Here is a 12,690-nt window from a genome sequence, read left to right on the forward strand (position 1 = left end):
CAACACCCCACGGGGGTGCAACCTCTCACCTTCCTGATTGCTGGTGAGTGAGAAGCACCTGGGAAACTCCAACATTCATTTGCCCATAGCACGTGGTCATGTGTGTCCCCATCCGTCAGTATTGGGGGGGGGGGGAATTTACCTTGTAGCCCTATCCATAAAGGAATTCCACATAGTAGCATGCATTTCATGATATTTGCACGCCCCACATCATGCGAGCTCCAAGTGTTCCCGTGAGAGAAGCCACCCTGGCCTCTGGAAGAGGTTCTGGTTTGCTACTGTCGCTGGGGAAAAGGATGGCTCCAGCCTCCACCCGCAGGGCTTTGTTTTGCACCTTTTCAAGAGTCCTCTGGTGTGTTCCTGCACAGGTGCTGCATGCCAAGGCATATGTCGGGGTGGGTCTAATCCCCTTGTAGATGTTGACCGGATTGCATGGACCTTGACTTCAAGAGTGGGTACAGTGCTGTTAGTTTGCTAGAAGCTTTCTGTTGATTTTTTTTCAATGTGGCTCCTTCAGGTAAGCTTGCTGTCCAGGCTCACTCCTAGGTAACGGATGCTGCTCTCCCACTGAATGTTCTCTTCGTTTAGGCTGATGTGCGGGTGATCCTTGATGTTCTTTTTGGCGAACAGTGTAGCAGTAGTCTTGCTGGAGTTCTGTGAAATCTGCCAGTCGCTGTACCATGTTGACATCTTGTCCAAGTATTTTTTAAAGATTCTTCACCACTTCCTTTTCCATGAAAGACTGAGATGACTGCGATGTCATCTGCATACAGTGCCGGGTGTGTTTTGAGGAGATCTGTAGGGATGTCGTTGGAAAAGATGTTCAACCGGAATGTTCCAAGGATTCATCCTTGTGGCATGCCTGCTCACGTGGGACATGTTGCCGAGAGCTGTGGCAACATGGAATGAGTGGCCGTCCAAGTAGCTTGCGATCAAGTTCACCAAATACTTAGCTTGAAAATCAAAGGTTAATCATTGTGTGCAGAAGTCCTTTGTTCCATTCCTGATCGAAGGCCTTGGCCACGTCCAAGAAGACAATTCCATTGTATTTGTGGATGTTGGATTCATGGATCATTTTGTCCACCACTCTGAGTAGCTGATGCTTCATTGCATGCTCTTTATGAAATCCAAACTGTTCATTTAGGAGAAGGTTTCTTTCTGAGGCCAAGTTGCTGAGGCTGGTGAGCATGGCTCTTTCCAAGAGCTTAGTCCGTGCAGAGAGCAGGCTGATGGGGTGGTAGTTTGCATGGTCCATCAAAGGTTTCCCAGGCTTTCTGAACACAATGACTCTGGCTTCTTTCCAGGATGTAGGGAAGTGCTGAAGTCGCATGTGTGCATTGAAGATTACCCCAAAGGACATTCCATTGCTGCGGGCCGGAGGATCTTGTTGGCCAGGTTGGTCATTCCGTCGCTGCCTGGTGCTTTGCAGAGGCATCGACAGGGTAGGGCCTGAGCGGCCAAGGCCCACCCAAAATCTGTAAATGTCCACTAGCGGCGCTGTGTGGGCATTTACAGATGTTAATGGCACTGCGGTGGGCCCAACTACATTAGCTACAGGCCCCACTGGTTAGACAATCCTGGCTGCGCCTCCGGTGCTTAGCCATTTGCTAGCTTCTGTGCTAGTCCTTTTACCTTGGAACGTGTGCGTTCCTCAGTGCTCTCGATTCCCTTCTCGCTGGGCGTTCAGAGAGGTATTTGTCAACTTCGTGTTACACTCAGTCCATTATCCTGCTGGCTTTGTTTGACATAAACAGAGCCTCTAGAGTATCCGCTAGCACCTCTGCCTTGACTTTGTTGCTGCATGTAAGGTGTATCTGGCCCTGTATCGGAGGGCTTGATTTCTTCTTCCCTGTCAGGCGACGAGTCATCCCCTCCAAACAGAGTTGTCAGCTTCTTCCAAGTTGGCTGATGTGGCTTCCAATTTTTCACCCCAGTGTTTTTTGATTTGCTCACGTAGGAGCCTTGTGAGCAGATTGTACTTCTGTAGTAGATCAGGTGTGCAGTGTTTCTGCCACTGCCGTCAAGCCCAGTTCTTCTCAGCAATGGATTGCTTGATGCTGCTTGGCAAGTCGTAGATGGCTGTGGCTGGGTAGTACGTGGGGTCTCTAGTACCTGCTACCACAAGGCCGTTATTCCAGGAATAATGATTGGTACATTTGAATCAAGCAAAACGTCTGTTACAGGTCTCTGCATCTTTAAGGGAGAGATCAGTGTTAAGGCGGGAAGCGGGAGGGAGGGGGGGGAGGGAGGAGCCAAGGCGAGGCGAGTCTGTTCGTTAAAGTCGAAAGGAGGAGGTTATAAAGTGGAAGTGGAAATCATGCTCCGGTGTCGCATCCTTTATTGGGGTAAGACCCACAACAGCGGCCAAGTCCCCCAAATCTCGATTTGCTTTAGGAGGGCAGTACGGGTTGGCCACATTCTTCTAGGAATTCCATGAAGTAGCATGCATTTCTTGATATTGCATGTCCAAGCAGAGCCAGCTGCGAACATTCCCATATGTGAGGAATCTCTGCCTCTTGGAAAGGTTCTTGTATGCTACTGTTTACCCATTATAATGGTGTCTCTCTGTAATGTTTGCTTAAGCCATCATGTCTGAAAGTCTCAGACCTATCCTAAACACATTTTCAAGCTTTGGATATGCTGTATCTGTAAGCTAAAAGCTACTGGTTTTTTTTTTTGGTCTGATATCGTTTTCTTTCAGTAAGTGGCTCACAGGTTACATGCCTTCTGCCAGCTCAAGTGGGAGAAAAGGGGCTGCACTGTGCTATGCCTGCGGGCAGTATGGAGAAGAAAGCGTAACCGTCTGCACACCCACTAGGTAGAAATTCCTGTGATCTATAGGCTGGGAATCTGGGTGGGATTATTGGCGCTCTTCAACCAGCGTGGTCTTTCATCTCTTGCCCCTCCTATCACAATGACATGTACTAGGCTGCCTGTATGTTCTCGAGGCCTGCTAGGAGCTATGTTTGGATGGTCAAACTCTTCTGGGAGTTATCTGCATAATCAATCCATTTTCTCTTCCTAGTCCGCACTTCCCTTCTCCTGTTACACTTTGGCTGCAGATAACCTTGAGACCCAAAGGGAGGTGACTTCAGTTTACCAGTGGTGGCAGCAATGGGTGGTAAGGGCAGAAAAGCTGCCACATCTAATCTAATAAAAGGCCAGATGTATGTTTGTCCGATGCAGTCATAGGTTTGCCTGTTGTCACTGCTAGAGGGAGGTGTTGGCTTTGTTAGGATATTTAGTGGTCCTACTGTGTCAATGAAAACCTTCACTTTCGCCCGTGTACACAGGCCTATACGCTAGTTTTATATATTTCTGAAATGCAATGGGATGCCACTATTTCAAAACGATGTTCTGATGTAGATTTGGCATTCGGCAGGATATTTTATTAGGTGAAGAAGCAATTTTACTTGTGTGGGGTGGAATGCAAGACCTAAAACATTTGTGGGGTTCTTTGAAACAAGTGTCACGGATGGCACTCTGTTAAGAGTGGCACAGGGCACCCAGGTAGGGTTTGGGTGGTTGTGCCGAAGTAAGGTGGACAGATAAGTACAAACACAGCTGAAAGTAAAAGAGAACAAAGAGTAGGCAAGTGTAGGAAGGAAATAAGGTACAACAGAATGGATTCCCTCTTGGGGTGTATGCAGATATGGGGAAGAGTGTTCCACGGACCTTAGGAAAAACTCTAGCCTTCTGCACAGTTTGCTGTAACAGAGGCCCACGCTGTTTGCTCATGGCTGGGAACAACAGCTGTGGGTGTCTGTAACACAGAAACTAGACAAGAAGACTAGGCAGACGTTGCTTGCCGGAAACCAACAGACAGGCCCTGTACAAAGGGGTCTACAAACGATACAAGAGAAGACAATAACAGACAAATCCAGGAATAGGGAAGTTGATGAGCAAACTAGCAGAAGGAAATGAAAGGAAAGCAGTATAACTGAATTGGACAGTGATAAAGAACTGAGGGTTGAAAACGAGAAAGAAAGCAAGGGAGCAGCAGTCAGGAAACAGGGGGGCTGCAATAACTGAAAGTAATAAATGCAGGTAAACTGTTGTGGATTGCAGAGGACTGTAGGGTGCAAGGTAGAGAGCTCAGAGGAGCAGGACAGCAAGGAGCAAGCCCAAAGGAGCAGGGCTGTAAGGAAGGGAGCCCAAAGGAAAAGGGCTTTAGGCAGCGGAGTGAAACAGGCTGCAAGGCAGGACGCCCAGAGGAGCAGGGCTGAGGCAGGGAGCCCAAAAGGCTAGGGCTGTAGGCAGCAGGGTGTAGCAGGCTGCAAGGCAGGATGCCCAGAGGAGCAGGGCTGAGGCAGGGAGCCCAAAAGTCTATGGCTGTAGGCAGCAGGGTGTAGCAGGCTGCAAGGCAGGATGCCCAGAGGAGCAGGGCTGAGGCAGGGAGCCCCGAAGGGCCAGGGCGGAAGGTAGAAGGCAGCAGAGCGTGATCGGCTGCAAGGCTGGAGCCCGGAAGGGCCAGGGCGGAAGGTAGAAGGCAGCAGAGCGTGATCGGCTGCAATGCAGAAAGCCCGGCAGGGCACTGGATCAAAAGCAGGTGTAAGCAGGAACAGCATACAAAAATTCATAGCTCGAAGCAAAACGGTGCTGGAAGGACTCTTAATGCAAGAGACAGAGCCCCTGCAGGCAGCAGCTTTTATACTAGCCCTGCCCAGCACAGAGGCAGGCTTATTGGCCACACCTGGATCAGCACACCTGCATACAATCTGCCTCCTCCCTCTCTGTTCCTGAGCTGGTGGAAGCAGAGCTGATCCCTAGGGCTTCTGGGGATTGTAGTTCCGATGATGACGAATAGGAATGTTCAGGAATAGATAGTTATAGCCAAGTGCATTGTGGTAAGTAGTTTGTTGGGAAAAATAAAAAAGCACCAAAGTCTCGCAAATGGGAAACAAGGTCCAAAAAGTGAACAACGGTTGATCCAAGAGTTCTCTACAGATAAATGAATAACAATTAGTCCATATTGATCGCCAATGTATGCGCCCATGGCGCAGGCATGACAGTATGCCCCTCTCCAGGCCCCTCTCCAGGCTCCCTGAAGACCGACCTAAAGGAAGAATGTCTGTCATACCAAAAAGGCACATCATGAAGCACCAAAAACTGTTTAAGGTTGCAAGGTGGGAGTCTTGAAGGATGGAGACAGTACCAATGTTCTGAACCTTTGAGCTAGAATTCAGAAAAGACAAAGTCTTTGGAGCACAAAACCCAACAGTGTGTTCATGAATAGAGGAACTGTGAATGTCTGCTGCAGGCTCCAGGACAAATTTTGTCTTGAAAGTAGTGGTCTTCCTATGGGCCGGCAACAGTATATTGTTGAAAGGTGGAGTCAGAGATACAGCTGAGTTGGTTGCTCTAGAAAGGTATTCCAAGGCGTCAGAAGCAGCAATGGCAAAGTCAAGATTAGCCGCAGAGAATTCAGGAGTCACAGCGGCGGGTTCTCCATGATTTGTAGGAAGTTCAGAAGCCACAGCAGCAGGGAGATCATGAAAGGCTGTAGATAGTTCTGATGTTGTAGCAACTGGGTGTGTGGGTGCCATAGGAGAACCAGCGGGCAGGAACGCACCTGAGACTGGTAGAGTAGAGTCTGGTAGTTTAAGTGCTGCAGAGGCACCAGCAGGAACAACCGGAGCTGTTGTCTTAAAAGAAGAGCTGTTCACTGGCCTAGCAACAGGTACTGTCCTTGCAGGCAGAGAGGAAGGGGGTGCTTCTGCTACAGAAAGAGTGATGTGAGATGCTGCAACAGTAGTAGATACAGTAACAGGTCGTATGACAGATGTGGGGTCAGGATAGGGTAGGCATTCTGAAGGCTGATCTTCAAAGTCTGGTGTGCTCAGGTTTCTAGGTGGGTCTGGGGTATTAACTGATGGAAAGGCTGGATTCCAGACAGGTACTGGGTATTGTTCAGAATCTGAATCGTGGTCTGGTGTACAAAAACCCTTAGAAGCAGAGTACATTTCTGATTTGACCACTTCAGAAGAGGCTGTAAGTGCGAGTAAAGGACAGTAGTTGAGGGTAAGAGCGGAATAATCCTTTGACTCAGAAGGATCTCTAATCAGAAGATTACACTCGACTTGTGGTGTAATGGCAGTGTGAGTGATTTGGCCCACCGAAGGAGTTGATTCTTTACTGTCTGTACAACAACCTGAGTTACTGTGGCTGGAAAGTGAAAGAGCTGTGTGAGACTTTAGAAGGGATGCATATGCTAAATTTAGGTCTTCCATCTGCTTGGTATAAGTCTGTATCCTTTTCTGCGTGGCAATTCCAGGCCTTATCATGTCGATCTCTAAAGACAGAATGTCGGGTGTAGGACATAAGGTCTGGAATATTGTATCCCTTCATTAAACTTTTACTATGTAAATAAACAGTCATCATAGAGATCTTTGGTTTTTCTTTTAAGGCGTAGGAGTTGTTCTTGTAGCAGGTGTGTTCCATTAGCCTGATCTAAAGCTTCAGAACCTGGTGTAGCAGAAAATTTGGTTGTAGCAATAGGAAGACTGACCTTAAGGTTATAGTGGTTAGTAGATACTGGGGAAGCATTAAGACAACCGATGGTCAGTATTGGTCTTTTGTACCCAGGACCAGGTGCACTAACCTCAGGATACTGAATGCCTTGTCCTGTCAAATGAGGGTTTCCAGCAGTCTGGGGAGCTTGCCAAGCTGATCTTGAGCATATCACTCTGGCAACAGCGTACTCTGGTTTAGAGTCTCCCACAATGAGTGCTATATCCTTGGCTGTAGCAGTGTTAGAAGAATTGTCAGAAGACGCAGGAGTGTTTTTCACTGTTTGGGCTAACAAGATCTGTAAGAATTCATTATTTTGCTGTGGCTCTTCAACAGATAAGGACTGCAGATCATAGTCGCACATGTCATAATAGTTATACATGGAAGAAGGGTCAGCAAGCCAGTGAGTGTAGTACCATGCATGTAAATCTTTGTTTACTAAGGCGAGACTGTTCTTTAGATTAAGGTTCTTGTTTGCTGTCTTTAGGGAAACTATGATTTTTGCAAAGGTTTCTTAACCCACGGATGGCACTCTGTTAAGAGTGGCACAGGGCACCCAGGTAGGGTTTGGGTGGTTGTGCCGAAGTAAGGTGGACAGATAAGTACACACACAGCTGAAAATAAAAGAGAACAAAGAGTAGGCAAGTGTAGCAAGGAAATAAGGTACAACAGAATGGATTCCCTCTTGGGGTGTATGCAGATGTATGGGAGGACCGGTCAAAGAGACCCCCCTCCCCTGCAGTCCCCTCCTTGTGATGTCCATGACTCATCAGGGGCCCCCCTGCCACCAGGGCCCAGGTGGTGGGTGGACCACTGGCCGACACATCGACTAAACATACTGTATTAGGCTAGGCCCAGGAAACCATTTTGAAAACCAGAACGCCATTTTAAGACATGACTCCTTGTGCGCTGCAGCACGGCCCCCACCTTTAGAGAGTCCTCGTCTACCCTGTTGCCTCCGCTCCATGGCAGATCCGCTGAAAGCCCGTTCCCACGACCAGTCGAACATGAGCTAGTGTTAGAGCAAACACTGTATCTCTCACTTCTGCAGTGCATCATTATCCTCAGCGTGACCCGGGCAGCGGGGCTGGCTTGGAAAATAACCGTAAACCGCCCTTGATGAAACAAAAGCCTTAATCCCACACCAGGAAACTGCTCAATACATATATGCATATATATTGCATTTCAATGATATCCCTCGTGCACGACTTCCGTGTCAAAAATCTACAAACCCTGTACGAACCGAAGAATGTGTCATTGTGCGACCACATGGTCACAGTACCCAAACCCCCTCAGTATGCACAATACACTCAGGGTCCCTGGCCTCCTACTATGTGCCTCTCTAGGGGTAATGTAAAGTGAATGATACCAAGTCCTTATGTCATGACTACCCTGATGCTGCTAGAGTGCAAAGGAACACAAGTGCAACAGTATTGTGAGCTCATGTAAATAAGATACATAGAATGCCATCAAGTGCAAATGTACAAGTTTAATGTGTATTACTGCTATCAACCGTGTTGGTCTGTTGCTCCTGCGTGCTCCACCAACCCTAATGCTACCTCGCGTATCATGTTTACAGTGTGATGCTAAAACTGCAAATATTGCAAATACTTACCCTATAGTGACTAATGGAGTTGTAGATATAGTTAACACATTCTGAAATGAATATATACTGCTGTAAATGCTATAGATGTGTGACCCCTTAGCCATTTTATATTATGTGAATCCCTTTGTTTTACAGTTTGCAGCTTGCTAGAAGACTATCATTGTGGGCATATCCAAGGCCACCTTTCCCCCCTTCCCATTGAAGCCTGCCAGAGAAAGCAAAGGCCCGAGCAACACCGCCTCACCTCCCCCCAATTCGGCTGGAGCCGTTTCAGGCATTCATGATTCCCCCGCAGCTCAAATGGCCACGAACAGCCACCTGAATTATTTACAGCCCAGCAGCAAAATCCGGCCATAACCAGAGGCCAGAGGTGCCCCCTCATAGGTCCCACGACCCATCAGTTCACCCCAGATTAATGACGCTTGTAAAAGAAGACACCTAATATTGCACCAACATTGTGTAAAAGCATCCGTCATGACTTCTAACGAGACCCAAAGCCTGGACAGCTTACCCCATACACTGGGACCCGACCCCGTGGCCTATGATACCTAGTCAACAGGATAACAGCAACCCTGTATTGATGTATCGCCAAAGTACCCCACCTAATGCGCATTCCTCCTGTGTTATATTAACCTGTAGAATAACCTATTGTAGGATTTACAGGACAACTGACATTGCAGCATTGAATGAATGGGGTGTGCCTGGCCCTTAGGGCAGAAAGCCAAGAAAGACGTCCATCAATGACAATGACCACGCCTGACCGGACAGCGCCTCCTGGATGAGCCCAGCTGACCTGCCCACCCCACGTTGGCACCCGGCGGTGTCCACCAACCACAGAGAGACGCATCACGGCTGCACATATAGCTAGTCGACGCCACCCAATCCCCATGTACATGTGCCCCCTATAGTGTGTAGGTGCCTATGACACTTTTTGTAAATATAAACGCCTGTCTTTGCTATTGTCAGACAGAGCGCTCTCGGAGTTTGCAGAGTTCTTTGCATGCCCTATTTTGACTTAGATAAAGCTTCCCTTAAGCTCACCCGCACTTGGTCTTAGCCTTATATCCATTCGTGGGAGAGTCCATTCTTGCCTCTCATTGCGGGGAGGGTCGTGCTATCTGGGGACGCTCGCCTTCAGTGGTGACCCCGATTGTGTGATTACATCTCCTGGTACGTCCTTTCTGTCCCCTCTGGCACGAAAGTCTCCGGTCGAAAGGGGAGACGCACGGTACGCCTGCTCCGGAAAGCTCCCCGCCTACGGCGACTGGTACGCTCAGAAATGCGCACTCACTAGAGACAGGGTATGGGATCCCATTTCAAAAAATCCCCTTTGAGTACCGCTCGCCGGAGCTGGGGCTGGACGTTGAGCGTGAGGCAGCGCCGCCTAGACAAACCCAATTCGGAGACTCTCGTTTCAAGATGGGCACGTGAGTATTAAGTGCGAGTGATCATAAGGGATACGGGGAGTAGTGGAAGGGGACAGGAATAAAAAAAAAGAGGTCATTTAAAAGGGGACGCAGTGGGGATCACTAGAATCAATACTATCCTTTCTTTCCTTTTTCTTTGCATATGGCCATTAGGGTCAAAAGGTGAAAAGAGATAAAGAGACGGGAACCTAGCTCTGCAAGGGGGTAGAAGGCGGCGCTGCATGGTGCTTCTTGACTAGTACTGGCAATATATGAACAAGTGGAGAATAAGATAAAGGTGTCTGGTAGAAAAAGGAGACACAGTGAATATATTAGTAAACGCTTTTCTTTGATTCTTTCTGGGTCTATAAATGAAAATAGGTGAAATACTTAGTAAAGACAAAAAGAGATTTGCGTGAAAACGGGGGGACCTCATAACAAAGAAAGGTTAGAGGAAACAAGGGAGGGGGGGAAAGAGATTAAAGGTTAAACTTCCAACAGGGTACCGACTATCATTGTATATGCATTATATGTGTTGACACAAAGCCATGTTATGATGATTTTAGTGGACTGTAAAATGTGCATGATCATGGTGTGGTCATGGTAAGTGTGACCAGGAAACATTATAAGGTGGTAAGCCCAATGAATTAAGTTGTTTCTTTTGAATATTTGTGCTGGAAATATTGGTAGTGTGCAGAAGGTGGTTTGCTCTTGTATGTGCCCCTAAGTAATTTCTAGTATAAAGTACACAACCGCACACCCCCTTAATGCCAAGGTGTCAGAAAAGCATAGAATTTTAGAGATACATATCTATACATATATTGTTACAGAAGCCAACCACATACAATGGGGACAGATACACCCCTGGCTCATATCTGTAAGAGTTTACCTGGATATGCTGAACACATTAGAAAGTACCACGGTCAGTAGGTCACAGAGTTAAAGGGAGACGGTCTGCCCCAAATATGGCCCGAAAGAGGATCTTTTGATAAAAATGTTCTAGACATGGTGGCTACATGCATTTTCATGAATTATAAGGGGAAACAGTTCCACAATAGGAGGGAGATATTAGATCTCTGGCAATTGTTTGAAGAGGTGCCTCCCATCAAAAAGATAGAGCCGACTACCAATTTGCCATCCACCACAGACAACCGTTACTGATACCCAAAAGCGATAAAGAACTGACTGAGGAAGAAAAACCAGGTGAAGTGACACGGTTGTACCCTATATTTAATAAACCGGTGCCCAGAGAAGGGTATAGTGACCCCACATATGTGCCCCCAACTCAAGCTACAACAACACATGTCCCGACTGCACCCCCGCCATACGAGGGTGATAGACAGCGTGGACAGATATGTACACCCACAGTAGATATAGAGAAGTTAACAGAGGATTTAGATTCAAGGCTCTCATTAGCAAGAGATGAATTATCTAGAATTAAAAATATCTGCGAGCAAAGTGGAACGAATGCTGCCCGACTAGAGCAAACACCAAGGGCACAAAACAATGACAGGACGATTGAGGAGGGGTGGAGGAAGGGGGAAATATTGTTCAGAATACAAGAAGAGCCCACGCGAATAATAAAAATAGACGGGGCAAGTGAGCATGCAGATGATGAGCTTTTGGTTACAGGGGGAAGAGAGGACTTGTGGTGTGATGTGGAGGACGATGAAGAAGAAGGTGGGAGATTAAGTGTGGCAATGGGAGGAGAGAGTGGAAGAATGGATAGTGCACATCTGGGGAGAGCAATGGATGAGGAATGGACTGGGCGACTAAGAAAAAGGCTAGGGAGAATGGCCCCGCTAGGAAGGAAGGGAACGAAGGTGAGTACAAGCAAAGCAACAAAGGGGAAGTTACAACTCCCATTGATACACAAGGGAGGAGGGAGACCAAACTACATACCCTGGGCTCAAATGGATAAGGCCAATCTGTTAAAACTATTACCACTGTCCGGAGGGGCAAGTAAGTGGATATATGCATTCGAGAAACCCACAGCGCGGGTCCCACTGGCGGTAGGGGACGTAAAAAGCCTACTAGTATCAGCAGTTGGGGACCAAGCAGATAGAGTGTGGATAAAAGCCGGTTTTCCGGGGATAACATTAGATTGTGACCGTCATGATGGTGCTTCCTTTAACACAGTACGAGCACGAGTGTGGGACGCATTAAGAGAAACATTTCCAGACACACCAGACTTACAGTCAATGCACAATGAACGAAGGGGAGGATGCTATGGATTACATTTTCCGGGTACAGGAGATGTGGAGAGCGGAAACGGGCATGCCCTGGTACCAGTCAACATCATTATTTTATTTCATAATCAAGAGAGGGTTGCCAAAAGAGGTACAAAAAGCACTTGACAAAATTGCAGGAATCGAAGCGAAGGGGTGGCCCGAAATACAGAGTATAATAGTACACCACTGCAAACGAATAAAGGAACGAGAAAATGAAATAGCACAAAAAAGATTGGCAGATGAGGCCAAGTTAGTGCAAACGAAACTAGTGAAGGTTGCTGCAGCAGTAGCAGCGCTCCCACATAGTAGGGAGGGAGACGAGGAGGAGGAGGGGCTGGTAGCAATACACGGGAGGATGGCAGCGAATTGGGCAGGAGCGGGACAAGCACAGTGGAACGGACAGGAGCAGTACGGAGGTCCACAGTGGCAGGATTGGGCCCCTCGCGGGGGACGAGGTGGGTACAGGGGTCGCAGAGGAGGGGGGCAGGGGTACGTGGTAATGGAGGATATGGGGTGCAAGGCCCCAGAGGTGCCCAAGGGAGCTGTTGGAATTGCGGGAGGTGGGGGCACTTCTCACGAGAATGTAGAAACAGACCAAACAATGGTTTTCAGGATGTGGAGCAATACGGTAACCCCCACCCAGGGAGCCCATATGGCCTCCCAATGGGAAGACAACAGAGGCCAGAGGAGCAAGGGTATGTAGAAGAAAGACACGTTCAACACAGCAGAACACAAGGTCACCCACAGAACGACGAACCTATGCACTACACACCAGGAAACCCCTTTGCCACAATTGCGAACGGGGCACCTGCCCCAGCCCCCTATAGCGGTGTGGCGGTTGTGTCAGGCAATGTTTTTAGTCAGGGGGGAGCAATGAGGCAGCCAGCATAGGACAGCCCACAGGGAACACTTGCGTGTCCCGTCCTATCTACCACCT

The sequence above is a fragment of the Ambystoma mexicanum genome, chromosome 2p (assembly GCF_040938575.1).
Source record: "Ambystoma mexicanum isolate Mex_15411 chromosome 2p, UKY_AmexF1_1, whole genome shotgun sequence".
In the NCBI taxonomy this organism is placed as follows: Eukaryota; Metazoa; Chordata; class Amphibia; order Caudata; family Ambystomatidae; genus Ambystoma; species Ambystoma mexicanum.